Source organism: Callithrix jacchus, chromosome X (assembly GCF_049354715.1).
Source record: "Callithrix jacchus isolate 240 chromosome X, calJac240_pri, whole genome shotgun sequence".
NCBI classification, from domain to species: Eukaryota; Metazoa; Chordata; class Mammalia; order Primates; family Cebidae; genus Callithrix; species Callithrix jacchus.
In genome coordinates, this window is record NC_133524.1 from 71,498,834 (window position 1) to 71,524,574 (window position 25,741).

The window sequence follows — 25,741 nt, forward strand, 5'->3', positions numbered from 1 at the left end:
GTTGTGATCCCTGGGAGGAGAAAAGGTGTTACGGTCTTTGACGGTTTCATCCTTTTTGTGCTGGTTTCTTCCTATCTTTGTGAATTCATCTCCCTTTGGTCTTATAAGTTGGTGCTTTTAGGAGTAATCTCAGTGGACTTTATTTCTGTTGAGGTTGAAACTATACCTTTTTTGGCCTGTAGAAGCGCTGCTGGGCTGCCTCAGGTTCAGTCAGGCTGCTGGGTGGGTGGTCCTCCCCTTTGGTTTGTTTGCAGGCTAGATTAGCCCGGCCTTCCCAATGGCATCTCTCCTTCCCGGAGCTTGATCTTCCGGGTTGGGGTCAAACTGGTGTATTCCCTGCAAGCTCTCTAGCCTGCCGGCTTCAGTTTGAGTTTTGTGGTGGTGGGACCTGCCAGGCCTTATGTCCTGTTTCCCTGCTTTCAACTCTGCCTCTTTTTGTTCGATGGTCCGTCCCGCTGGCCTTGGTCCAAACTTCTGCCCAGATCCCTTTGACAACAAGTGGGACACCAGGCAGGAGCAGTAGTGCAGATATGAATTGACAACGCATGGCGCCCCTCAGTCTGGTGGGGCTCTCATGGACCGTGAGTTACAGGAGGGTTGAGGTAAGCACAGGATCCAAATCAGAGCACCGAGGAGGGTGAAGTCCCCGATCCTTCGAACCAGCTGCACATTCCAGCTGCCCTGTCTTGGTTCATCCTCCCTGGGTGGCTCTCTCCCTGCTTCTGCTCCTTCTCTGGGCTATTATTTTCAGTGTCCTATGAGTCCCACCAAAACCGCCACCTCGCATGGAATCATGAAGTCCTCTAGCCCTCGAAGTCTGATTTGCTGGGAGCTGCATTTCTGTGTTGCCTCCTCTCGGCCATATTGGCACGCCTACCCCAAAATCCATATATATATACATATATGCTTTTTTTTTTTTTGAGACAGAGTCTTGCTCTGTCACCAGGCTGGAGTGCAGTGGCGCAATCTCGGCTCACTGCAACTTCTGCCTCCTGGGTTCAAGTGATTCTTCTGCCTAAGCCTCCTGAGTAGCTGGGACTTCAGGCACATGCCACCACGCCCGGCCAATTTTTGTATTTTTAGTAGAGACGATATTTCACCATGTTGGCCAGGATGGTCTCGATGTCTTGACCTCATGATCTGCCCACGTCGGCCTCCCAAAGTGCTGGGATTACGAGCATGAGCCACTGCGCCCGGCCGAATCTGTATTTTTTAATCCTTTAATGTTTTGGTAGAATGTACTTATGAATTTATCGGTGTTTTCTTTATGGAAGCTTTTAAATTACTAATTCAATGTCTTTAATAGGTATGTGAATATTCAAGTGGCATAAATATACATATATTTGGATACAGTCTCACTCCGTTGCCCCACTGAAGTGCAATGTGCAATGGCTTGATCTCGGCTCATTGCAACCTCCGCCTCCCAGGTTCAAGGTATTCTCGTGTCTCAGCCTCCAAGGTACCTGGGACTATAGGCATGTGCCACCATGCCTGCCTACATTTTTTTGTATTTTTGTATTTTTAGTAGAGACGGGGTTTCACCATGTTGGCTAGGCTGGTCTTGAACTCCTGACCACCCGCCTCGGCCTCCCAAAGTGCAGGGGTTACAGGTGTGAACTACTGTGCCCAGCCAGGTTATATATTTTTTGAATGAGCTTTGGTAGTTTGTTTTTTTGAGATGGAATCTCACTCTTGCTCAGGCTGGAGTGCAGTAGCATGATCTCAGCTCATTGCAACCTCTGCCTCCCAGGTTTAAGCAATTTTCCTGTCTTATGCTCTCCAGTAGCTGTGACTACAGGCGCTCACCACCCTGCCCGGCTAATATTTATACTTTTAGTAGAGAAGGGGTTTTACCATGTTAGGCTGGTCTCCAACTCCTGACCTCAGGTGATCCACCCGCTTTGGCCTCCCAAAGTGCTGGGATTACAGGCGTGAGCCAACACGCCCGGCCTTTTTTTTTTTTTTTTTTGAGACAGGGTCTCACTCTGTTGCTCAGATCGGAGTGCAGTAGAGCGATCTCCGCTCACTGCCAACCTTGCCTCCCAAGCTCAAGTAATTCTTCAACCTCAGCCTCCCAGGTAGCTGGGATTACAGGCTCACGCCACTACTCCCAGCTAATTTTTGTGTTTTTAGTATAGATGGAGTTTTGCTATGTTGGCCAGTCTGCTCTCGAACTCCTGACCTCAAATGATCCACCCGCCTCTGCCTCTGAAAGTGCTAGGTTTACAGGCATGAGCCACCACACCCAGCTTCTATATTCTTTGGTAGTTTGTATCTTTTAAGGAATTAAAAGATAACAAGGAAGATAAGAAAAGATATTAAGGACATTATTTCATTGATTTTTGGTTTGGTGTTTATTATTTTCTTTTTTCTGCTTGCTTTTTGTTTAATTTGTTCTTCTTTTTCTAGTTTCTTAACTCCAAGTCACTGAATTAAGGTTTTTTTTTTTTCAAATCGGCATTTTGTGCTGTTTTTTTCTACATACATTTTTTGGTGCCACCCCACAAATTTTGACATTTTCATTTTGATTCTGTTCAAAATACTTCCTAATTTCCCTCTTGATTTCTTTTTAGTCCTGGAATGTGCTATTTAGTTTACATATATTTAGGGATGTTCCAGCGATCTTTCTGTGGTTATTACCTATTTTGATTCTCATATGGTCAAAGAATATAGTTTTATGAATTTTGTTTTTTTAAAATTGGTTCAGGATTCTTTTATGGCCCAGAATATGGTATGTCTTTGTAAATGTTCAGTGTGTTCTTTAAAAGATGTGTGTTCTGCCATTGTTGGCTGAAGAATTATAAAATATCAGCTAGGTCAAATAAGTCTTGAGTTTTCAAGTCTTTTATATCCTTCAGTGATTTTTCTATCTACTTCTATCATTTATGGGGAAAGATACATTGAAGTCTTTCAATCTAATTGTGAATGGCTTTTCCTTGAAATTCTATTAATTTTTGCCTAAGTTATTTTGAAACTCTACATAGACTTTTAACACTGTTAAGTCTTTTTTAACTTCTTTGTCATTATGAAAAGGTCTTCATTGGTGGTAGTTTTCTTTGGTCAGAATTCTGCCCAGGGGATCTTTGGTCTATAGCGAATTAAGCGACGAAGAAAAGTAAACTTGGAAAAATAATTAAAAATATACTCCAAGTGATTGTTGATAATAAATTTGTTCAGGCTGTGTTAAGACTTGCATCAATTTTTTAGTAATAGATGAGTGTAGGAGAGTGCTAAAACTGTGAAGTCTTAAAACATTTTAATATTGCTGAAAATTAGCTTTTTTCAGTTTTGAAAATAACAGCTTCCAAATAATGAGTTTTAAAAATAAAATTAGACTTAAATATATAAAGTTTAGAGATAAAAAGTTTTATGATAAAATATGCCAGAAACAGAATTCAAAAGATACCTAACTTGCTTCGTGTATAAAAGATAAATAAAGGCTTGGCTTGGTATGGTGGCTCACAGGGGGCCGAGATGATCACTTGAGCTCAGGAGTTTGAGACTAGCCTGGGCAACATGGCAAAACCCCATCTCGACCAAAAATACAAAAATTAGCTGGGCATGGTAGCAGGTGCCTGTAGTCCCAGCTACTCAAAAGGCCGAGGCAGGAGGATCCCATGAGAGCCAGGGAGGTGGAGGTTGCAGTGAGCTGAGATCGCACCATTTCTAGCCTGGGTGACAGAGTACCACCCTGTTCCAAAAAAAAGTAAAGGCTTGCTGTTTATTCCATTTCAAGGAATTAGTAAGAAAAATCGTAGGTTAATGGGTAAAAGATATGAATAGGTAATTCAGTGGCAATGCTTATTGAAATCAATGAAAGACAGAAAAAAAGACACTGAAGGAAATGCAAATTGTAGTATTAGTACAATATCCTTTCTTATCTACTTTATTGGGATAAATTAACTGGACGCAACTACTGTTGACAGTGATGGGGAAAGGTTACTTTTTTTTTTTTTTTTTTTTGAGACGGAGTTTCGCTCTTGTTACCCAGGCTGGAGTGCAATGGCGCGATCTCGGCTCACCGCAACCTCCGCCTCCTGGGTTCAGGCAATTCTCCTGCCTCAGCCTCCTGAGTAGCTAGGATTACAGGCATGTGCCACTGTGCCCAGCTAATTTTTTGTATTTATAGTAGAGACGGGGTTTCATCATGTTGACCAGCCTGGTCTTTATCTCTTGACCTCGTGATCCACCCGCCTCGGCCTCCCAAAGGGAAAGGTTACTTTTATATGTTGCTTGTGGAATCGTTAATTGTCACTTTCTTTTTTTAGATAGGTAATTCTTTGGCCTCATTCAGGGAGCTCCTGCCTTGAGCACCTCTTCACACTTGGGGGCACAAGTCTGTTACTCAGACTTTACAACAGTGGCTTTGAGTTCTGCCTTGTTTCTGGCATCCGAGGAATTTCTTTTGATCCTTTTGGTATTTCTTATATATTGTTATTTTTTTATTTTGTTTTACTCAGCATTTCTACTTTCTGTTACTTTGGGTGAGGTTTTCCATAGCATTTAAGTTCACCATAATGACTGGAGCACATCACAATTTCTTTTTTATAACCATACAAGTTGTCTTGCAAGTATTAAGGAGACAGTCCGATGTTAATAAAATGTAAAATAACTCATGGAATTAGCATCTATAAGCCCTTCCTGATCAAGGTATTTAACAGTCAAATATAATTAACCAAGAAGTAAACGAAAGTAAAGAACACTGGAATAGAGGAGCTGTGACAGTGGGCTGGTGCTAAGCATTGAATCCATGTAAGTATTGAACTTGAAGAGCAACTGAGGGAGTTAAGATTGTACGATAAAATGTTTTTCTGGCCGGGTTTGGTAGCTCACACCTGCAATCCCAGAACTTTGGGAGGCTGAGGCAGGCGGATCACCTGAGGTTGGGAGTTCGAGACCAGTCTGGCCAACATGGAGAAACCCCATGTCTACTAAACATACAAAAATTAGTCGGGTGTGGTCGTGCATGCTGTAATCCCAGCTACTCGGGGGGCTGAGGCAGGAGAATCACTTGAACCCGGGGGGTTGGGGGCTGCATTCAGCAAGAATTGATCCACTTAACTCTACCCTTGGTGAGAGCGAAACTCTTGTCTCAAAAAAAAGTACAGACAGATAAGCTGGGGATTGGATGGTGCTATTAGTATCATACAAACCAGACCATAAGACAGAGTATTATCAGAAATAAGGAGGGACTTTTCATAATGTTAAATGGATCAATTCGTCAGAAAGCTGTAGCAATCATAAATTCATGCCAGTAGGAAGTTAAAAATAATAAAGCAGCCTAGTACAGTGGCTCACACTTGTAATCCCAGCACTTTACAAGGCCAAGGTGGGCGGATCACCTCATGTCAGGAGTCAGAGACCAGCCTGGCCAACATAGCAAAATCCCGTCTCTACTAAAAATATAAAAATTAGCTGTGCGTGGTGACTGGCGCCTATAATCCCAGCTACTGGGGAGGCTGAGGCAGGAGAATCGCCTGAACCCCGGGGGGGCAGAGGTTGCAGTGAGCCAAGATCACATCACTTCAGCCTGGGCGAAAGGGTGAAACTCTGTCTAAAAAGAAAAAAAAAAAAAAAATATATATATATATATATACACACACACACACACACACACACACACACACACACATATGTAGAGAGAGGGCGAAAATTGACAAAATTAAGAGGAAAAACATACTTTTACAATTAGTGCTAAAGATTTTTTTTAATAAATTTCTAGCAAAAAAAAAAATTTAGTAAAGACATAGATGATCTGAGGAATACTACAAACCACCTCAGTATAATTGATAATTATTGAACACGACTTCCTCAAATGGTGAAGTAGGTGAGTGTACATCATATATTCACCAACATAGTCCAAATGATAGACCATGAAATATGCCTTGATACATTTTTTGTGTGTGCTTTGATAGATTTATTTTTTGAGACAGAGTCTCGCTTGCTCTGTCACCCGGGCTGGAGGGCAATGGTGCAATTTCGCCACCTCTGCCTCCTTGATTCAAGCTATTCTTGTGCCTTAACCTCCCGAGTAGCTGGGATTATGGGCATGTGCCACCGCCTGGCTAATTTTTGTATTTTTAGTAGAGATGGTTTCACCTTCTTGGCCAGGCTGGTCTCGAACTCCTGACCTCTGGTGATGCGCCTGCTTTGGCCTCCCAAAGTGCTGGGATTACAGGCATGAGCCACTGTGCCCAGCGGATAAATTTTAAATGATTGAAATGTATATATATTCTCTCACCACAATGCAAGTAAAATTAAAATAGAAATTATTAAAATAAGATATCTAGAAATGTTTCACATATTTGGAAATGAGACAGTACAATTTTAAATGAACCATGAGTCAAAGGGAAATCACAGTTAGAAAATATTTTTAACCAAATGGTAATGATAATGTAATATCATAATTCATGGAATGTAGCTAAAGCAGTGCTTGGAGGGCAAATTATAGTTTAAATGCTTTTGTTGTAAAGAAAGAAAAGTCTATAAATGTCAGTGACCGAAGTTTCTACCTTAGGAAGCTAGAAAAAGAACAGCAAAGTAAACCTTAGAGTAAGTGCAAGTAAGGAAATAATGGAGTAGAAATCAATGAGGTGGAAAACAAACAGATAATAGAGAAACTTTAAAAAGCCAAAATCTGGTTCTTTGGCAAGATCAACAGCAGTAATAAACCCTTATCTTCAGTGAACAAGAAACTGACAATGTGACATGTTGTAATAGTAAAGGAATAAACTACGTGCTGTGGAACATAGAGAAAGGCTCATTCTGAATTTGCTTATCAAAGCTGGTTTCAGAGAGGTGGTCAAATTTGTGTTTGCCTTTCAAGAATTAGTATGAATTTTTCCTGATACAGATTGGTAAAAAGAATATTCTGAGAGACCATAAGAGCAAAATAATTTTTTTCCGGGCTTATGGCATATTTATAACAGTATTTTTATTTTTTTGAGACAGAGTCTCGCTGTAGTGCAGTGGTGCGATCTCGGCTCACTATAACCTCTGCCTACCTGTTCAAGCAGTTCTGGTGCCTCAGCCTCCGGAGTAGCTGGGATTATAGGCATGTGCCATCAGCCCCAGCTAATTTTTAAATTTTTAGTAGAATTGGGCTTCTTCATGTTGGCCAGGCTGGTCTTGAACTCCAGTCTCGAGTGATCCACACATTTTCGCCTTCCAAAGTGCTAGGATCACAGGTGCAAGCCACTGCACCTGGCCTAGAATGATATATTGACTTTGTCTGTGACATGTGGGTTATGTTAGGTGGAGAGCAGTAGGTGATGTGAAAGGAAAAGCAGTTTGATTCTAGAGTGTACAGAACCTTAGAGTACCCTCCTTGGTAACTTGGACTTTATTCTGTATAAAATATGAAGCTTAGCATCTGAAGCTTTGTTTTCTTTGTTTGTTTGGTGTTTTTCTGTTTGTTTTTGAGATGGAGTCTCATTCCACCTAGGCTGGAGTGCAGTGGTGCAGTCCTGGCTAACTGCAATCTCTGCCTCCTGTGGTCAAGCCATTCTGCCTCAGCCTCCTGAGTAGCTTGGATTGCAGGCACATGCATGATGCCCGGCCAATTTTTGTATTTTTAGTAGTGACGGGGTTTCACCATGCTGGCCAGGCTGGTCTTGAACTCCTGACCTCGTGATCTGCCCACCTCAGCCTCTCAAAGTATTGGGATTACAGGTGTGTGCCACTGTGCCTGTCTAAAAAACTCATTTCAGGTTTTATGTTTTTTTGTTTTTTGAGACAGAGTCTCACCCTGTCACCCAGGCTGGAGTGCAATGGTGTGATCTCAGCTCACTGCAGCCTCTGCCTCCCAGGCTCAAATGATTCTCCTGCCTCAGCCTCCCGAGTAGCTGGAATTATAGGCACCCACCACCACATACAGCTAATTTTTGTAATTTTAATAGAGACGGAGTTTCACCATGTTGGCCAGGCTGGTCTCAAACTCCTGACCTGTGATACACCTGCCTTGGCCTCCCAAAGTGCTGGGATTACAGGCAGGAGCCATCATGCCCGGCCTCATTTAAATTTTCAAATGAGTTTTTTCAATGAAATATATCAAACTGAAAATACTTAGAATGACACACTGAACACTTATTACCACTTCTCTGCTTTAACAGGTCTCATACTTCACCGTATTTGTCTCAGATTTTAAGAGATTAAGACATCATAGATACAATTGAAGCTCTCTTTGTACCTTTCCATCTCATACCACAATTAAGTCCTATTCTGAAGTTACATATCCTTACCATGCATTTCTTTTTCTTTTAGAGATAGGGTTTTGCCATGTTGACCAGGCTGGACTTAAACTCCTGACTTCAGGTGATCTGCCCGCCTTGGCCTCCCAAAGTGCTGGGATTAGACACGTTGAACCACCACGGCCGGCCACCGTGCATTTTTAAAATACTTTTAGTGTATAGGTATATACTAATAAATAACAAGGTTACATTCTCCATGTTATTAAAGTTTTAAAAAATGCTATTTATATATTTTTAAATGCTACTTATTCTCTAACTTGTTTTTTTTTTTTTTCGCTCATTATTATTTTTGACTTATGGGATATTCTGGAAGTTTGGAGTGGTGTAACCACAGTAGTTATTTACAGCAAGTGTCCTTTCTTCTTTCTTCTTTAAGTTAGCCAAGGATACATTTCTTGAATATATCCAGGATGAATAGTCCCTGAAACAAATATTTGGTAAATAATGGCAAACTGATTCTTTGGCAAAGTAGCTTCTAGCACATTGGACTGCTTTCCATCCCCATTAGGGGTATTATATGGATTAAATGAAGTATTACAAAAAAAGATACTCAGCAAAATTCTCAATAAATACTGGTTATAATTCCTCCAACATTCAGACTTAAGTTCTGCCCATTATCTTTCCTCAGTACTTTCCATTCCTGTCCACTAACCATTGTCCTTTTGTAGGCCTTTACTACCTTAATGTGGACTATTGCAGTAGTCACTTGATTGTTCTCTCGGGTTGTTCCCCTCCAATCTTATTTTCACTACTTAGTAGTAGTATTTACACTACTACAAGGGTGATCTGTTTACCACATAAATTTTCAATTAGCATCTACAGTAGTAAAACAGTTTTCATGGCATACAAGCTTCAGGATTTAGTCTAGATATGAAGCTTGATCTCTTTTCACCTCTTTTCCATTTATCTTATAGTGCCACTGAAATGCGTATAGTTCCTTAAATATGCTGTTCTTTATGAAAAAGAATCAAAGCTCAGTACAGTTGCCTTTCTAACTGGAATACCTTTCCCTTTCTTACTCTTTTTGTTCTCACAAAATTCTTATTCTTCTTTTAAGTTTTAGCTCAAATGCTACTTCCCTGTAAAGGTTTTCCTGATTTCCTTAAGCAGATTTGGGTTACATTTTTGTGGTTATGCTGCTCTTTGTACATGCTTCTGTTATAATGCTTATATGTATTATTGTAGTTGTTTTTTGATTTTCTCTGTCATTCTGATAGTCTGTAGTAATCTCCTTGAAGGAGATCTGTCGTTTCATCATTTATATACTAACCCTGACTATTGTACCTAGAATATAAGTCATCGTTTATTGAATTAAAAAAATTAAGAAATCTATTTACAGCCCTCTCTACTGCCTTCTCATGACACCTCCATTTTATAGATCATTAAGCTGAAGCCCAATTGAAATGAAGCTATTTAGTGAGAACTCATGCCTCCTAACTCCAGATCTACTACTTTTACTCCTATGTTGTAGAGCATATTCTGTTTAGCATCTGTATACTAGTTACATTATAAGAAAGAGATTGTCTTGTCAGTTTTTTTTTTTCATCTCTAGAGAACAGGTAGAGGGTTATAGTGATTTTAATGAGATTCATATTTTCTTCCTTATTCAATCATTCAGATGCTTTTTGTTTTCTAGCCAATTCAGTAAAAGTCCAGGTAAATTATCCTTCATGTCATCTTTTTTTTTTTACTTTCACAGAACTCAGGTAGGATCAAATGTCTGATGTATTTAGTCCTGTTGTCCTCAACTAGGGGTGGTTTTGGCCCCCTAGTGGGCGTTTGTCAAGATGTCTGGAGACAATTTTTTTTTTAATTGATACATAATATTTACCCATATTTATGGATCACATGTGATATTTTGATACATACAATGTGTAATTGGTATATCCATCACCTCAAGCATTTATCCTTTCTTTGTATTGGTAATATTCTACATCTTTTAACTATTTTGAAATATACTTTCCGTGGGTGCTTCCTGAGCACCCTTATAACTATAACCACAGTACATTTGTCAACCTCATAAATTTACTATTTAAATTTTGTCTAAACTACCTTCCATGTTTTATAAAAATGTTTTTTTAAATCACATTTTCAACCTCTTTAATACTCTAGAAGCAGGTATTGCATTCAGTTGTCATGTGTTTTTACCCATTTATCATCTATAGTGTTTCCACAGCCTTGTAAAACTGTAGTTTCCAACCAGACTATTCACACTGTTACAGTATAGATACAGAATGGTTTCATGATAAGGTAGTGAGACATTTTAAGCTCTTGAAAATGTCCTGTTCCTCATCAAAATGTCCGCCTGGATTTGGCATTCATTGATTACCCTTTTCCTTGCTCATTCTTTGCCATGGTTACTTTGCAACTCCAGTACCCCTGCTTGATTTACTAGTCAGGCCTTAGCATAATACTGTAAGCACAAAACCTCCCTTCTCCCTGATTTGTTTATTACCATGAGGGACTTATATTCCTACCTTTTATTTTCTTTTATTTTGGAGACAGAGTTTCGCTCCTGTTGTCCAGTCTGGGGTGCAATGAAGCTATCTCGGCTCACTTCAACCTTCGCCTCCCGGGTTCAAGCAATTCTCCTGCCTCAGCCTCCCCAGTAGCTGGGATTATAGGCGCCCGCCAACATGTCCAGCTAATTTTCTATTTTTAGTAGAGACCGGGTTTCTCCATGTTTGAGGCTGGTCTCACTTCCGACCCTCAGTTGATCCGCCCAAAGTGCGGGGACTACAGGCGTGAGCCACTTTGCTTGGTCATTACTACCATTTTCAATGATTTATAATTTAATTACCTTTAATTGTTTTATACTTAAAATGTTCTAGATTTAGCCAGGGGGAGGTTTTTTGTTTGTTTGTTTTGACACAGAGTCTGGCTCTGTCGCCCAGGCTGGAGTGTAGTTACGTGGTCTCGGCTCATTTCACCTTCCACCTCCCTGGTTCAAGCGATTCTCGTGCCTCAGCCTTCCGAGTAACTGGGACCACAGGTGTGCACCACCATTCCCGGTAATTTTTTTTTTTTGAGTCGGAGTCTCCCTCTGTTGCCCAGGCTGGAGTACAGTGCTGCCATCTCGGCTCACTGCAACTTCCGTCTCTTGGGTTCAAGCAATTCTCCTGTCTCAGCCTACCGAGTAGCTGGGACTACAGGTGCATGCCACCACACCTGGCTAATTTTTGCATTTTTAGTAGAGATAGGGTTTCACCATATTGGTCAGGCTGTTTGAACTCCTGACCTCAGATGATCCACCCACCTTGGCCTCCTAAAGTGCTGGTATTACAGGCAGGTGTGAGCTACGCACCCAGCCTCTGGCTAATTTTTGTATTTTCAGTAGAGATAGGGTTTTGACATGTTGGCCAGGCTGGTCTCTTGGCCTTAAGTGATCCGCCTACCTTGGCCTCCTGAAGTGCTGGTATTACAGGTGTGAGCCATCGTCCCTGGCAGTAGGATTGCTTTTAAACGGTTTCTCCTATCTTTGTGATATGTCTCCAACATTTATTTGAGTATTTCTTTAACTTTCTGTCATAATAAGACTCATTTTATAGGAGGCTTGGTTCGCTTTAGTGAGGGAATTTGATTTATAAGCCAAGATCTGGGCACTAGGTGGCTCATTGCTCCTGGGGATTCTTTGATTCTTGTACCTTTTAGTGTAATGAGCTAGTTAATACATGCATTTATATACACAAATATATATACAAATATATTTAAAAAATCATGTGAGTTCATATTGTACTTTCAGTTCCAACCCATCTCTACAGTGTTTTGTTTTTGGCTTTTTTCCATTCCATAATTTATCTGCCTTCTATGCCCAGTGAGAAGATTGGCTCCTAACATCAAAAACATTTACTGGAGCCAGGAGGCGGAGGTTGCTATGAGCCAAGATCGTACCACTGCACTCCAGCCTGGGTGACCGAACCAGACTGTCTCTAAAAAGGAAAAAAAGAAAGAAAGAAACACACACAAACAAAATCAAACAAACAATAAACATTTACTCAGTATTGCCTCCCAAGTAGCTGGGACTTTTGGTACATCTAAAACAGTTTCAAAATTGCTTCATCCAAAAAACAATAAACAAACTACTAAAAATAAAGATTTCTTTGTATTTTGTCTGCTCCTTACCCCACACAGTATTCCCTCCCTAGTGTTTATAAGATACTTGAAGCAAGCAAGCTTGCCTACCTCCTTGCCTTCCTCCCTCTCTTCCTTCCATTTCTTCCCCTTTACATGTCCATTTTTCTGTTCCTTCCTATGTTTCTTCCCCTTTCTTTTCTCATTTACCTGCTTTTCCTTTTATGTGTATGATACATACATGAAATATGACTACATTCATTTCTTTAGCTTTTCTCACCAGTATACTCTTATTGATATAATTTTATTTTTTGAGTGTTTAAGATCTTAACATTCTTTAAAAATTTAAAAGTGTCATTCTGAGAAGTGTCACTCTCTCCTGTATCCCTTTTACCCCATTTGCCTCCCCACCTCTTGCAGGTAACCACTCATTTTTTTCTGGTTTGTCCTTGTGACAGGCATGTATGTTGTCTAATTTTTTTCTTCTTCTCTTTTTTATTTTTTTTTAAGAGACGGGGTTTCACCATGTTGGCCAGAATGGTCTTAGTCTCCTGACCTCGTGATATGCCTGCCTTGGTTTCCAAAGTGCTGGGATTTACAGGCGTGAGCCACTGCGCCTGGCCTTATTTTTAATTCTTAGAAAGGTAGTGTTCTATGTTCTTTAGCATTTTGCTTTTTTTACTTAATACTATCTCTTGGAAATCAATAAATATCAGTCCATAATATTGCCTCATTTTCTTGTAATCCGTTAATTTCTGATCTTGCATGTTTGTTTTTTTTCCCTCAATCTGTCTAGAAAATTCTGTTTTATTTAAGATTTGTAAAAATATATTTTCTCTATTTTAAATATTTCAGTAATTTCTGCTTTTTATAATTTCCTTTTGCTTGCATTGAATTTGTTTTTCTTTTCTCCTTTTGTAAAGATGCTTAGGTCAGGTATAGGCAAACTTATTATTATAGGACAACATTGTAAATATGTTAGCTTTATGGGCCATATGGTTTTTCACAACTGTTCAGCTCTGCCATTGTAACAAGAAAGAAGCAATAGCTAATATCTAAATTAACAGACATGGCTGTGTTCTGATAAAACATTATATACAAGGACAGAACACAGTCTTAACAGGCTGTAACTTGGTTACCCCATCTTAGATCATTGAAGAGTTTTCTGTCATAGACATTTAAAGTTATAACTTTCTCTCTTTAGCTACATCCCACAGATTTTATATTTTCATTATAAATCAGTTTAAAATGTTACCTATTTTCTCTTGCAATTTTTATAACGGACCTGGTGATTATTGAAAAGTACGTGTAGTTTCCAAATATTTGCAGTCTTCCTGGTTATTATACCTGTTTTTTAGTTTAGTTCTATTGTGGTTAGAGAACATGTTCTTTATGATTTCAGTGTTTTTAGTTATATTGAGACTATTGTATAGTTCAGAATGTTGTCCATCCTAATAAACCTAACTTGTACAATTAAAAATAAAATGTATTCTGTCATTTTTGGTGTAGTACTCGAAAAATACTAATTCAATCTATGTGACTGATAATGTCTGTTTTTTATTTAGTTTTTGCTTTTTTGAGACAGGGCCTCACTATCTTGCCCAGGCTAGCATTGAGCTCCTGGTTTCAAGTGATCCTTCTGCTTCAGGGAGGTGCTAGGACTGTGGAAATACACCATTGTGCTCAGGTTACATAGCAGGTTTTTTTTGTAAACTAGTAAAAGCCTGACTGTCCCTAAATAGAGTAGTAGATGAAAAGTATGTTACATTCATATAATGTAATATTACTGAACAATTTTGCATAATGAATTATTGATACATGTGAAAATGTAGATGACCCTTAAATGAGTTTCGTCAGTGAAAGAATTCATACTCAAATGCCTACATACCAGAATGTATAAATTTTATTTTATGTAAATTAAAAAATATATTTTAAAAATTAAATGAGGAAAACTATATTCTTTCTCCATGCCACATTGTCCTAATTTCTATTGCTTTATAATAGGTTTTGATATTTCATTGTGTAAGTCTTTCAAGTTTTTAATTCCCCTTTAATAATTTTTTATTTAATTGATGCGTTTTATACATATATGTATTTTCAGGGTACATGTGGTAATTTATTACGTTCTTATAATTTATAAAGATCAAATATGTATACTTGGGATATCTATAACCTTAAATGTTTGCCTTTATGTTAGAAACATTCAAATTATTGTCTTGCAAACTTTTGCTCAAAGCACACTATTTAAGAAAACAGAAAACCCACAGAATGGGAGAAAATGTTTGCAAATTATATATCTGAGAAGATACTAGCATTCAAAATATGTAAAGAACTCTTTTGTCTCAAAAGCTGAAAGAGGAAACCCAATTTATAAATTCACAAAAACCCTAAGGCATTTCATAAAAGTGGATATATAAGTAGTGAATAAGGACGTGTAATAACATTATTCACTCTTTGGGAAATGCAAATCCAAACCATCATTAGTTACCACTTCATACCCACTAGGATGGCTATGATAGGACAAAGGGAAAATACAAAATGTTGGCAAGAAAGTAGAGAAATTGGAACACTTGGACTTTGCTCTTGGTGATTTAAAACTGTGAAATTGGCTGGGCGTGGTGGCTCACACCTATAATCCCAGCACTTTGGGAGGCCAAGGCTGGCTGGTCAGAAGTTCAAGACCAGCCTGGCCACGGTGGTGAAATCCCATCTCTACCAAAAATACAAACATTAGCCGGGCGTGGTGCTTGGCGCCTGTAATCCCAGCTACTTGGGAGGCTGAGGCAGGATGGTCACTTGAACCAAGGAGGTGGAGTTTGCAGTGAGCCAAGATTGTGTCATTGCACTTCAGCGTGGACATAGAGAAACTCTGTGTTAAAACAAAACAAAAACCCCAAAACTGTGAAGCCACTGTGTTAAACAGTTTGCTGGTTCCTCAAAAAAATTAAACAATTTCTATGACCCAGAAATTCTACATCGCAATACATTCTTAATTGCCTAGGTATCTTCAAATGAAAACATGTATGCAAATATTTGTAGCAGCAGGATTCACAATAGTAAAAGGGTGGAAAATACTCAAATGTACATCATTTGGTGACTGAGTAAACAAATGTCCATGTAATGCAGTATTATTCCATTTTACATGGGAATGCAGTACTGATGCATACGACATGGATGTGTCTACAAATAATTATGCTAAGTGAAAGATGTCATACACATGAAGTTACATGTTGTATTCTATTTACATGAAATACGAAGAACAAATCTGCAAAGATAAAGTAGATTAGTGCTTGCCAGTTGCTATGTGTAGAGATAATGGGGAGTGACTGTTTAATCAGTCTTGGATTTTCTGCTGGGGTGTTGAAATGTTATGGAACTTGAGCATGATGATAGTTGCATTAAATTTGAATGTGCTGAAAGCCACTGAATTGTAGTATTGACTTAAAATGGTAATTTTTTTTTTTTTGGAGACGGAGTCTCACTGTTGTACAGACTGGAGTGCAATGGTGCGATCTCAGCTCACTGCAACCTCCGCCTCCTGGATTCAAGCAATTCTTCTGCCTCAGCCTCCTGAGTAGCTAGCTGGGGGACTACGGGCACACACCACCATACCCTGCTAATTTTTGTATTTTTTAGTAGAGATGGGGTGTCACCATATTGGCCATGCTGGTCTTGAACACCTGACCTCGTGATCCGCCCGCCTCCGCCTCCTAAAGTGCTAGGATTACAGGTGTGAGGACCATGTCCGGCCTAAAATCATAAATTTTATGATACTTAAATTTTACCTCAATAAAAAATAATTAAGATTTTAAAAAATGTAAAAAGATGGTGGACTAGATTTGTATGCCAGACTATAGTTTGCTGACTCTTGTTCTTATGTAGTCAGGATTGTATTTCAGATTTTTTATAACCAGTTTTTAATTTTTTTATGAGACAGTCTAAAGATATGACTCAATATTATAGGTATTTGTCACTTGTCGCATATGCCTCATTTCAAAAATTTATCAGCAAGTCATTGGATTCAATATGACATTGCATCAATACCACAGGTGATTGGCACAGACATGAACTTCTTCTGGGACACAACCATAGCTATTCATTTGTCGTACGACACAAATAACAAAAGTTCAAACAACACTATATATTCTCCAGAATGGCTAAAATGGAAAGGATTGAGGAGGTCAGCTATCGATGAGGATATCATAGCTCACCACCATCTTTTATGTATTGGTGATGGTAGTGAAATTGAAGAAAGCGACTTTGGGTAACTTTTTGACAATATGTCATAAAGGTGAACATCTATATATCCCATGACTAAGAAATTTCACTTCTAGGTATGTGTCCACAGGGATACATTTATGTTCACCTAAAAACATATGTGCAAATGTTTGTATCATTACTATTTATAGTAGTTCCAAACTGGAAAAAATTTATAAGATTGTAACATAGCAGATACATTAATTGTGGTGTGTTTTTTTTGTGTGTGTGAAGTGTTACACATTAATGAAAGTGAATTAACTACAACTATATTATGAATCTAAATGTTCACCACAGCAGCGGAGTAGATTCAACAAAAGTCAGGATAATGGCATAAGATACAATTACAGAAACATACATGGGCATGTTAAAGATACTTGTAATGTTTTCTGCCTGAAGTTTGTTTAATTCTTTAAATATACATGAAATTTATACTCTCTTCCATGTATCATATTTTGTAATATGTGTCCTTGAAAATATGCATTTAAGTAAGATCCCAGTACTGAGAATCCTTACCCTCTATTTTGTACATTCCACAGTCATTCCCAAAAGTGGACTTATACATTTTCCCATTGCTTTTTTTAAATGAACCCTTTTGAGGCACTTAGATGATTTTCCTTATGTGTTAAGTTGGTTACACTAGGTTACATTAGGTGAAAACCTCTTGTACCTTTAACATGTTTTATATGTTTTCCTTAACAAGTTCTTCATGTATTTGATGATTTATCTTAATATGTATTTATATGAATGACCAGTAGTAATTCAAATATGTGAATTAAATGTATTAATGTGATGGAAATGTTCTCTATGTAATGAGTTATACAAATGTAAAGATATGTAGAGAAAATATCATTGAGGATAAATACTAGTATAAGTACAGGACAACTGAAAAATAAAATGTTTTGTCATTGTAATAGTAATGTGAATTACAGTGACTATGTAGATCCACATATTCATTATTCATTATTATGCAGAAAAAATGCAGTATATCAAATTGTGTCTAAATTTACCTGTGTTCATAAATGTTAAATTCTGTGTATTCTTTGTTTTATTGTTTAAAATTTTTGGTAGCTAAATTGTTTAGTTTAAAAGGGGGTTTTCCCCCCAGATTGGTGAGATTTTATGATAATCCACACCTTTTATTAAATGTACCTTCTTTGTTAACAAATGAGGAAAAAGTACATAATAAAAATAAGTTGTAAAAGTCAGCAGTATAATAGAATTCAATAATATGGAGTCTGCAACCAAGCGAGAAAACAATTGATCTTTAGTTTTGGAATCTAAAACGTCTACTTTTAATGACTTCCCCTAAACTTTGAAATGGTTCTTTGACTCCTTCCTTGGGGAAAGAGAAAAGCTGTATTGAAGGTATAATGTATCAGGAAATTGACAATGAGAGGCAAGCATCAAACCTTGTGAAACTGAGGTGGTTGCATTTTTGGAATGGCAGCCTGAGGAGTTCTGTGGATCCACTTTCTAGTGAAGCAAATATAAGTGGTGGAGATTGTAGACAACCCTAATCACATAACATCTCTGGAAATTTTCCTAAGGACATACGGTAAATGAAAAAATGTAGGAAGAATTTACTAAAGATTTGTAAGTTGAAGATTCTTTGTTACATGAACTCCAGGTGTGTGCAGCCAAGCATAGAGAACGTTGCTCTCTTTTAGCCAACAGTGGAGGTTGAAAGTCAGGAATGGCACAGTGCTTTCATTTCCTATCTTCCCTACCTCACTGTTGTAGAAGCTAATTTAACAGGCAGTTGCAGTTGTCAGAGGACTACCGTCCTTAACCCAACTCTCATAGAGAAGAATCTCTTCTTAAGGCTGATGTGCTTAGAATACAGAGCTCTTAATCCTCCTTATTTATTCCTTGTACCAATGAAATTCCATACTGACTAAGTTGAAAGAAAAATAGGCAGACTTCCAGTTCCCAGCTTGTAAAGTTTGATTGTCACTTTGAGGGAAGGTAGCTACTGATTCGTCTTCCTGCTTAGTGGCTATGACTATAAAATTTTTGCCAAGTGGGACACATAGGCAGGACATAAGAACAGAGCTCTACAGAGCTCTACAGAGAAACTAACTTTATTTAAAACAGGGTTGGGGAAGATCAAGCTTAATGGCAGTGCCCCCAAAAAAATCGTAGCTGTTTTTATAGTAAGCAGTTAGGAAGCTGACAGATTCATGAGAGCAAACAGCTAAACTGCAGTCCAGGTAACTTTCCACAGAGAAACAGGAAAAGAACTAAGACAAAAAACTCCTGGTGTCAAAACAAAGATTGGTCTCAGAAAGTACCACTGCAAAGGTCTCAGAATTGTATTAAGACTATATAGAATTATATTCCTCAGGGAATTGCTTGAACAAAAGAAAGATCAGCTAGCAGTTAATACTGACTATGTAATAGCTCAATATAATAGAAGAGAAAAAAAATGAGCCCTGCTAAACCTCTCTCATCCCATTTTAACTGTGCACATTTCCAGGGTTGTGCTTTCTGAGAAGTGACATAATAGGTTTTACATTGGAGAAGTAGACTTTACTAAAATATTACAGTCAACTAGTAAAAATAAAACAGTAAATAGTAACACCTTGTCCTAGAGTGATGATAGCCAGTATTGCTACCATATATTACCGACAATGTTTAATTTTCAACAACAAAAATAATTGAGACATAAAGAAAAAATATGACCTTATGGAAGAAGACTGGCCAAAAAAAAAAAAAAAAAAAAAACTCACCTTTGAAGGCCTAAGATGTTTTAGTAAGCAGACAAATATTTCAAATTGGTCATTATAAATATCTTAAAAGAACTAGAGGATACCATACCTCAGGAGGCAGTGATATAATAATTTTACAATTAGAGAATATAAATAAATAGGTAAGAATTATGGAAAAGAACCATATGGAAATCTGGAGTTTTAAAGTATAGTAACAAAAATTACAGTTTGAGAGATTTAACATTAGATTTTAACTGGTAGAATGAACAATCATTGAATTTGAAGATAGACTGATAGAAATCATCCAGTTTAAATAATACAGAATAAAGAAGTAAGTAAAATGCAGTTTTAGAGAAATGCCATAAGCCATTGAGAGTACCAACATATGTGCAGTGGTAGTGCCAGAACATGAGGATAACAAGCTGATAGAAAAAAATATTTAAAGAAATAATACCTGAGCATTTTCCATATCATGAAAAAATATTAAACATCCAAGAAGTGTAAAGAATTCCAAGTATAATAATTGCAAATAGATTCCTCCTTAGACACGTCAAAGTAAAATTATGAAAGTAAAAGCGAAAATCTTGGAAACATGAAGAGAATAATGACTGATGTACAAAGAAACCCAAATAGTACAGGAATAATCAACGCCACAGCGATGGGATATGACATATTAATAGTGTAGAAGAAGTAAATTCAAAATTTTACCTGAACTACGGCTAACATTCTTAAATCAAGGTAAAGACATTGCTAGATAAACAAAAACTGAGAATTTGTTTTTAGCAGAATCACCTCAAAACAAAAGCAAATTTTTGAGACTAAAGAATACTGACTCTAAACTGTAATTGAACTTCCTATGAAAAATCAGAGTGCCAGTCGTAATTATGTAATAATTATAGAGGCTAGTATAAATGCATATTTTTATCTATTAGCTGGCATATATGCCTATATACTATATACTTATAAATATTCATATATGTGTATTGTATGCAGTCATTTTCATACTTGTGTTTGGGAGCTTACAACATACAGAAATGAGATCTATTTAATAATATTACAAAGGATGTGGTTGAGAACAAAACTATGTTGAAATAAGGAAATAATTCTTGGTGGTAACTCAGATCCACAGGGGTAATATAAAAGAACCAGACAAAATAAGGATAATAAAATTCTAACCATTTTTCTCTGACCTGAGTATATATAATTACATAAGTATAGAATTTGGAGGATTTTATTGTATTATAATAATGACTCAAAAGGGAGAAGTTATAGAGATATATAGAGGTAATATTTTTATACTCATGTTAGTACAAATATGAAGTAGAGGTCTTTAGGATGTGTAAGAAAAGTCCTAGAGAGAGATGTCAGCAACATGATAGAGTTGGAGGTGCCTGTTTTGTCCCTCTTCTCATGAATACGCCAAGTATGTACATACATGTGGATCAGTTATATCCAAGAGAAAGCCAAAATGTAATTGAAAGATGTTCACACGATGAATGATTGAGAAAATATCTACAACAAACTGGGAAGGATAAACTGAGGTATATGCATGGATAAACCTCACTCTGAGCACAGGCTATACAATTGGGAAAGAATCCTCAACTCACATCCTCTTCCTGAGGGATGATGGGTTGATAGCACACATATAATATCCCAGTTATTACATTCTCTACCAGAGGATTTTTCCCTTAAATCACGTTATATGAGGAGCACAAGGACTTGGCACTAGAGCATTTCCTTGAAGAACAGTAGAATGGGTGGGGGGTTGAACTGCAGGAGCACCGCCAGCAGCTGTATCTCCTGGGATCAGCACACCCTCTAGCTTCTCACTGGAAACAATTTGGCTGCACATTTCTGGCAGCTTCTTGTGTTTGTGTCTTCTATCATGCCTGTATCTAGGAGCCCAGTAGCAAATGAAGAATAAACCTCCTCAAGCATTAATGGGAGGGATGGCACTCCCTACATCTTCCTTGGATTGCTCCAGTGATTAATCCAGGCCTATAGTCTCCCTTGAAAGAGATTTGAGCCGGGCGCGGTGGCTCAAGCCTGTAATCCCAGCACTTTGGGAGGCCGAGGCAGGTGGATCACGAGGTCAGGAGATCAAGACCATCCTGTTCAACATGGTGAAACCCCGTCTCTACTAAAAATACAAAAAAAATTAGCTGAGTATGGTGGCGCGTGCCTGTAATCCCAGCTACTCGGGAGGCTGAGGCAGGAGAATTGCCTGAACCCAGGAGGCGGAGATTGCGGTGAGCCGAGATCGCGCCATTGCACTCCAGCCTGGGTAACAAGAGCGAAGCTCCGTCTCAAAAAAAAAAAAAAAAAAAGAGAGATTTGAGACCTCAATGAGCAAGACTGGAATGGTCAAAATTCACCACGTTGTCTTCCCAGCTTGCTGCAGATATGTATAACCTTGCAGTCTCTCCCTGGAAGGAGACTGGGAGACAGACCTCTTACCTTGTATGCAAGGGACTGCACTTTACCTGCCTTCTTATGTACCAGCCTTGTTCCAACAATGTATTGGCCTGGAGATTCTGTGTAGAGTGAGTTTGTGAGACTTCAGGAAGCCTTAAAGGGAGATGAATGTTCTTTGCAATTTCTTCTTAAGATTGCTCCAGCAATATGTCCAGGCTTTCAAATGCTTACTAGCAGGAGGTTGTGTGACTTCATTGTGCCTGATTATGCGACTGCGTACTTCCCGTGCTTATCTGGCTTGCTTTGATGATAAATTCGTTTCTACAGACTTTGCCAGGGAGTAATTTGTACACATATTGACTACCCCATATTTTACATCCCTCATTCAAGGTACTGGCTCCTATATCACCCAGCTCTGGGAGTTGAAATTGCTCTTCATTCCTGACTCTCCTGTACCACTGAGAATAGGTGATTTTCAAACTTGGAAACATTCAGTAGTTATCTCCTCAGTTTCAGATTGAGTAGTCTCAAAGACACAACAAGTGTCTACCATAAATTCTCTACTTGGCGTGGTGCAAAATCAGTAGGAAGTAAACTTTGTCTCTCAGCGTCTTCAAAGGAAAGAAGGAACTGAAACACACCTATAGTTCGATCAGGAGCAGAGGGCGGACCCCAAAGAGCCCTGAGTAGCCCCACCGCTGCCGCCGGCCTAGTTACCATCACATCCCGGGAGGAGCCGTAGCTGCCACAGCCGGCCCCAGTCACCATCACCGCATACATGAGCAGCTAGGCCAAGACCCAGCAGCTGCCCGCCGCCCCCGCCCTCAGCGCCGCCGACACCAAGCCCGGAACTACAGGCAGCGGCACAGGGAGTGGTGGCCCGGGCGGCCTCACATCGGTGGCGCCTGCCGGCGGGGACAATAAGGTCATCGCAACGAAGGTTTTGCGAACAGTAAAATGGTTCAATGTAAGGAACGGATATGGTTTCATCAACAGGAATGACACCAAGGAAGATGTATTTGTACACCAGACTGCCATAAAGAAGAATAACCCCAGGAAGTACCTTCGCAGTGTAGGAGATGGAGAGACTGTGGAGTTTGATGTTGTTGAAGGAGAAAAGGGTGTGGAGGCAGCAAATGTTACAGGTCCTGGTGGCGTTCCAGTTCAAGGCAGTAAATATGCAGCAGACCTAACCATTATAGACGCTATCCACGTTATAGGGGTCCTCCACGCAATTACCAGCAAAATTACCAGAATAGTGAGAGTGGGGAATAGAACGAGGGATCAGAGTGCTCCCGAAGGCCAGGCCCAACAACGCCGGCCCTACGGCAGGCGAAGGTTCCCACCTTACTACATGCGGAGACCCTATGGGTGTCGACCACAATATTCCAACCCTCCTGTGCAGGGAGAAGTGATGGAGGGTGCTGACAACTAGGGTGCAGGAGAACAAGGTAGACCAGTGAGGCAGAATATGTATCGGGGATATAGACCACGATTCCGCAGGGGCCCTCCTTGCAAAAGACAGCCTAGAGAGGATGGCAATGAAGAGGATAAAGAAAATCAAGGAGATGAGACCCAAGGTCAGCAGCCACCTCAACGTCGTACCGCCGCAACTTCAATTACAGAGGCAGACGCCCAGAAAACCCTAAACCACAAGATGGCAAAGAGACAAAAGCAGTGGATCCACCAGCTGAGAATTCGTCCCCTCCCGAGGCTGAGCAGGGCGGGGCTGAGTAAATGCCGGCTTACCATCTCTACCATCATCTGGTTTAGTCATCCAACAAGAAGAAATAAGAAATTCCAGCAGTAAGAAATGAACAGAAGATTGGAGCTGAAGACCTTAAGTGCTTGCTTTTGCGCATTGACCAGATAAATAGAACTATCTGCATTATCTATGCAGCATGGGGTTTTTATTATTTTTACCTAAAGATGTCTCTTTTTGGTAATAACGTGTTTTTTAAAAAGGCCTGGTTTTTCTCAATACGCCTTTAAAGGTTTTTAAATTGTTTCATATCTGGTCAAGTTGAGATTTTTAAGAACTTCATTTTTAATTTGTAATAAAAGATTACAACTTGATTTTTTCAAAAAAGTCAACAAACTGCAAGCACCTGTTAATAAAGGTCTTAAATAATAATAATAAAAAAAAACACACCTATAACACTAATCCTTCCAGCTGCATTCTTAGCGACCAGTTCCTGCCTCAAGGCAAAATTATGACTTGGTTTATCCTCACCTCTGGAGGCCAGTAAAAGTGGGTTATAGAAGAACAAAGTTAAGAGGCATCTAGAATCTTTCACTGGGTTATTTGGGGAGAAATATCTCCTTCTCAAGGTCAGTTTAACAAGACTGGTGGAGGAGGTTATCTTATCTCATTCACAGAAACCGACACATTGAGTCGAGAAAAATGAAGACATAGGGAAATAGGTTCTAAATAAAAGAAAATAAGTCTTCAGAAGTCAACCGTGATGAAATGAAGATATGTGGTTAACCTGACAGGAAATTAAAAAGAGCAGTCATAAAGAGGTTCACTGAGGTGTTGGGAGCAATGCATGAACAAACTGAGAATTTTCATAAAGAAAAGACATCAAAAAGTATAAAGTTGAAGAACACAATAACTGGATTCAAAAATTTAGTAGATGTGTCCAACAGCAGAATAGATGAAGCAGAAGAAAGGACTATGAAACTTATAGATAAGCCATTGGAAATCATTTAATCTGAGGAGAAAAGAGAAAAAAGACTGAAGTTAGTTTAAGAGAATTTTGGGACTCCTTCAAAGGGGAATAATTTATAAATTGCCAGATGGAGAAGATAGAGGGAAAAGGACAGAAAACATATTTGAAGAAATAATGTCAGAAAACCTTGGAAGTCTGGGAAGAAAATAGAAATTTAGATCTAGGCCGGGCGCGGTGGCCCAAGACTGTAATCCCAGCACTTTGGGAGGCCGAGGCAGGTGGATCATGAGGTCAAGAGATCGAAACCATCCTGGTCAACATGGTGAAACCCTGTCTCTACTAAAAATACAAAAAAAAAAAAAAAAAAAAAAAATTAGCTGGGCATGGTGGCGCGTGCCTGTAATCCCAGCTACTCAGGAGGCTGAGGCAGGAGAATTGCCTGAACCCAGGAGGCAGAGGTTGCGGTGAGCCGAGATCACGCCATTGCACTCCAGCCTGCGTAACAAGAGCGAAACTCCGTCTCAAAAAAAAGAAAAAAGAAATTTAGATCTAGGAATCTCAACGTTAGGTAGGATGAATCCAAGGAGACTGAGACCAAAACATATTGTAATAGTCAAAGGTAAAAGAATCTTCAAAGCAGCAAGGGAATAGTCTCCTTTTACATACAAAATGGTCCATGGAAGACTGTCAACAGACTTCACCAGGAAACTTTCAGGCCAGAAGGTAGTGGGTGATATATAGAAAAAGCTGAAAGGAAATCACTGCCATCTAGGAATACTGTCGGCAGCAATCCCGTGTTTCAAAAATGAAGGAGAAATATAAAGTTCTCAAACAAAAGATGTGAGAATTTACCACCACTAGACCTGCATGGGAAGAATTGCTAAAGGGAGTCCCTCCTTCAAACTGTAGTAAAAGGATGCTAATTAGAAACAAGAAAACATTTGATTATAAAGCTCCCAGGTAAAAGTAAGTATATAGTCTGCTAGGTGTGGTGACTCACGCCTGTAATCCTAGCAGTTTCGGAGGCTGAGGTGGTGGATCACCTGATTCCAGGAGTTTGAGACCAGTCTGGTCAGCACGGTGAAACCCCGTCTCTACTAAAAATACAAAAATTAGCTGGGTGTGGTGGTGTGTGCCTGTAATTCCAGCTACTTGGAGGCTGAGGCAGGAGAGTCACTTGAACCCAGGACGTAGAGGTTATAGTAAGCCAAGATCATGCCACTGTACTGCAGCCTGGGTGACTGAGTGAGACTGTCTCAAAAATAAAACAAAACAAAAGTACATAGTCAAACTGAGAATACGCTAATACTATAATGGTGGTGTGGAAACAGATTATAAAAGTTAAGACAAAATTATAGCAACAAAT

General features: G+C 39.0%; 2 pseudogenes across 2 annotated transcripts in view; both read left to right on the top strand.

Annotated features, from left to right (window-relative positions):
• The window catches only part of LOC118150443 (Y-box-binding protein 1 pseudogene), a 76,331-nt pseudogene extending 52,830 nt beyond the window's left edge, over window positions 1-23,501 (top strand). Inside the window, exon 3 of the transcript XR_013531810.1 lies at window positions 15,791-23,501. The product of XR_013531810.1 is annotated as a Y-box-binding protein 1 pseudogene (transcript). The remainder of the gene's footprint in view (window positions 1-15,790) is intronic.
• Window positions 1-25,741, top strand: part of LOC144576549 (proteasome subunit beta type-5 pseudogene) — a 165,800-nt pseudogene that overhangs the window by 52,830 nt on the left and 87,229 nt on the right. The window lies entirely within an intron of this gene.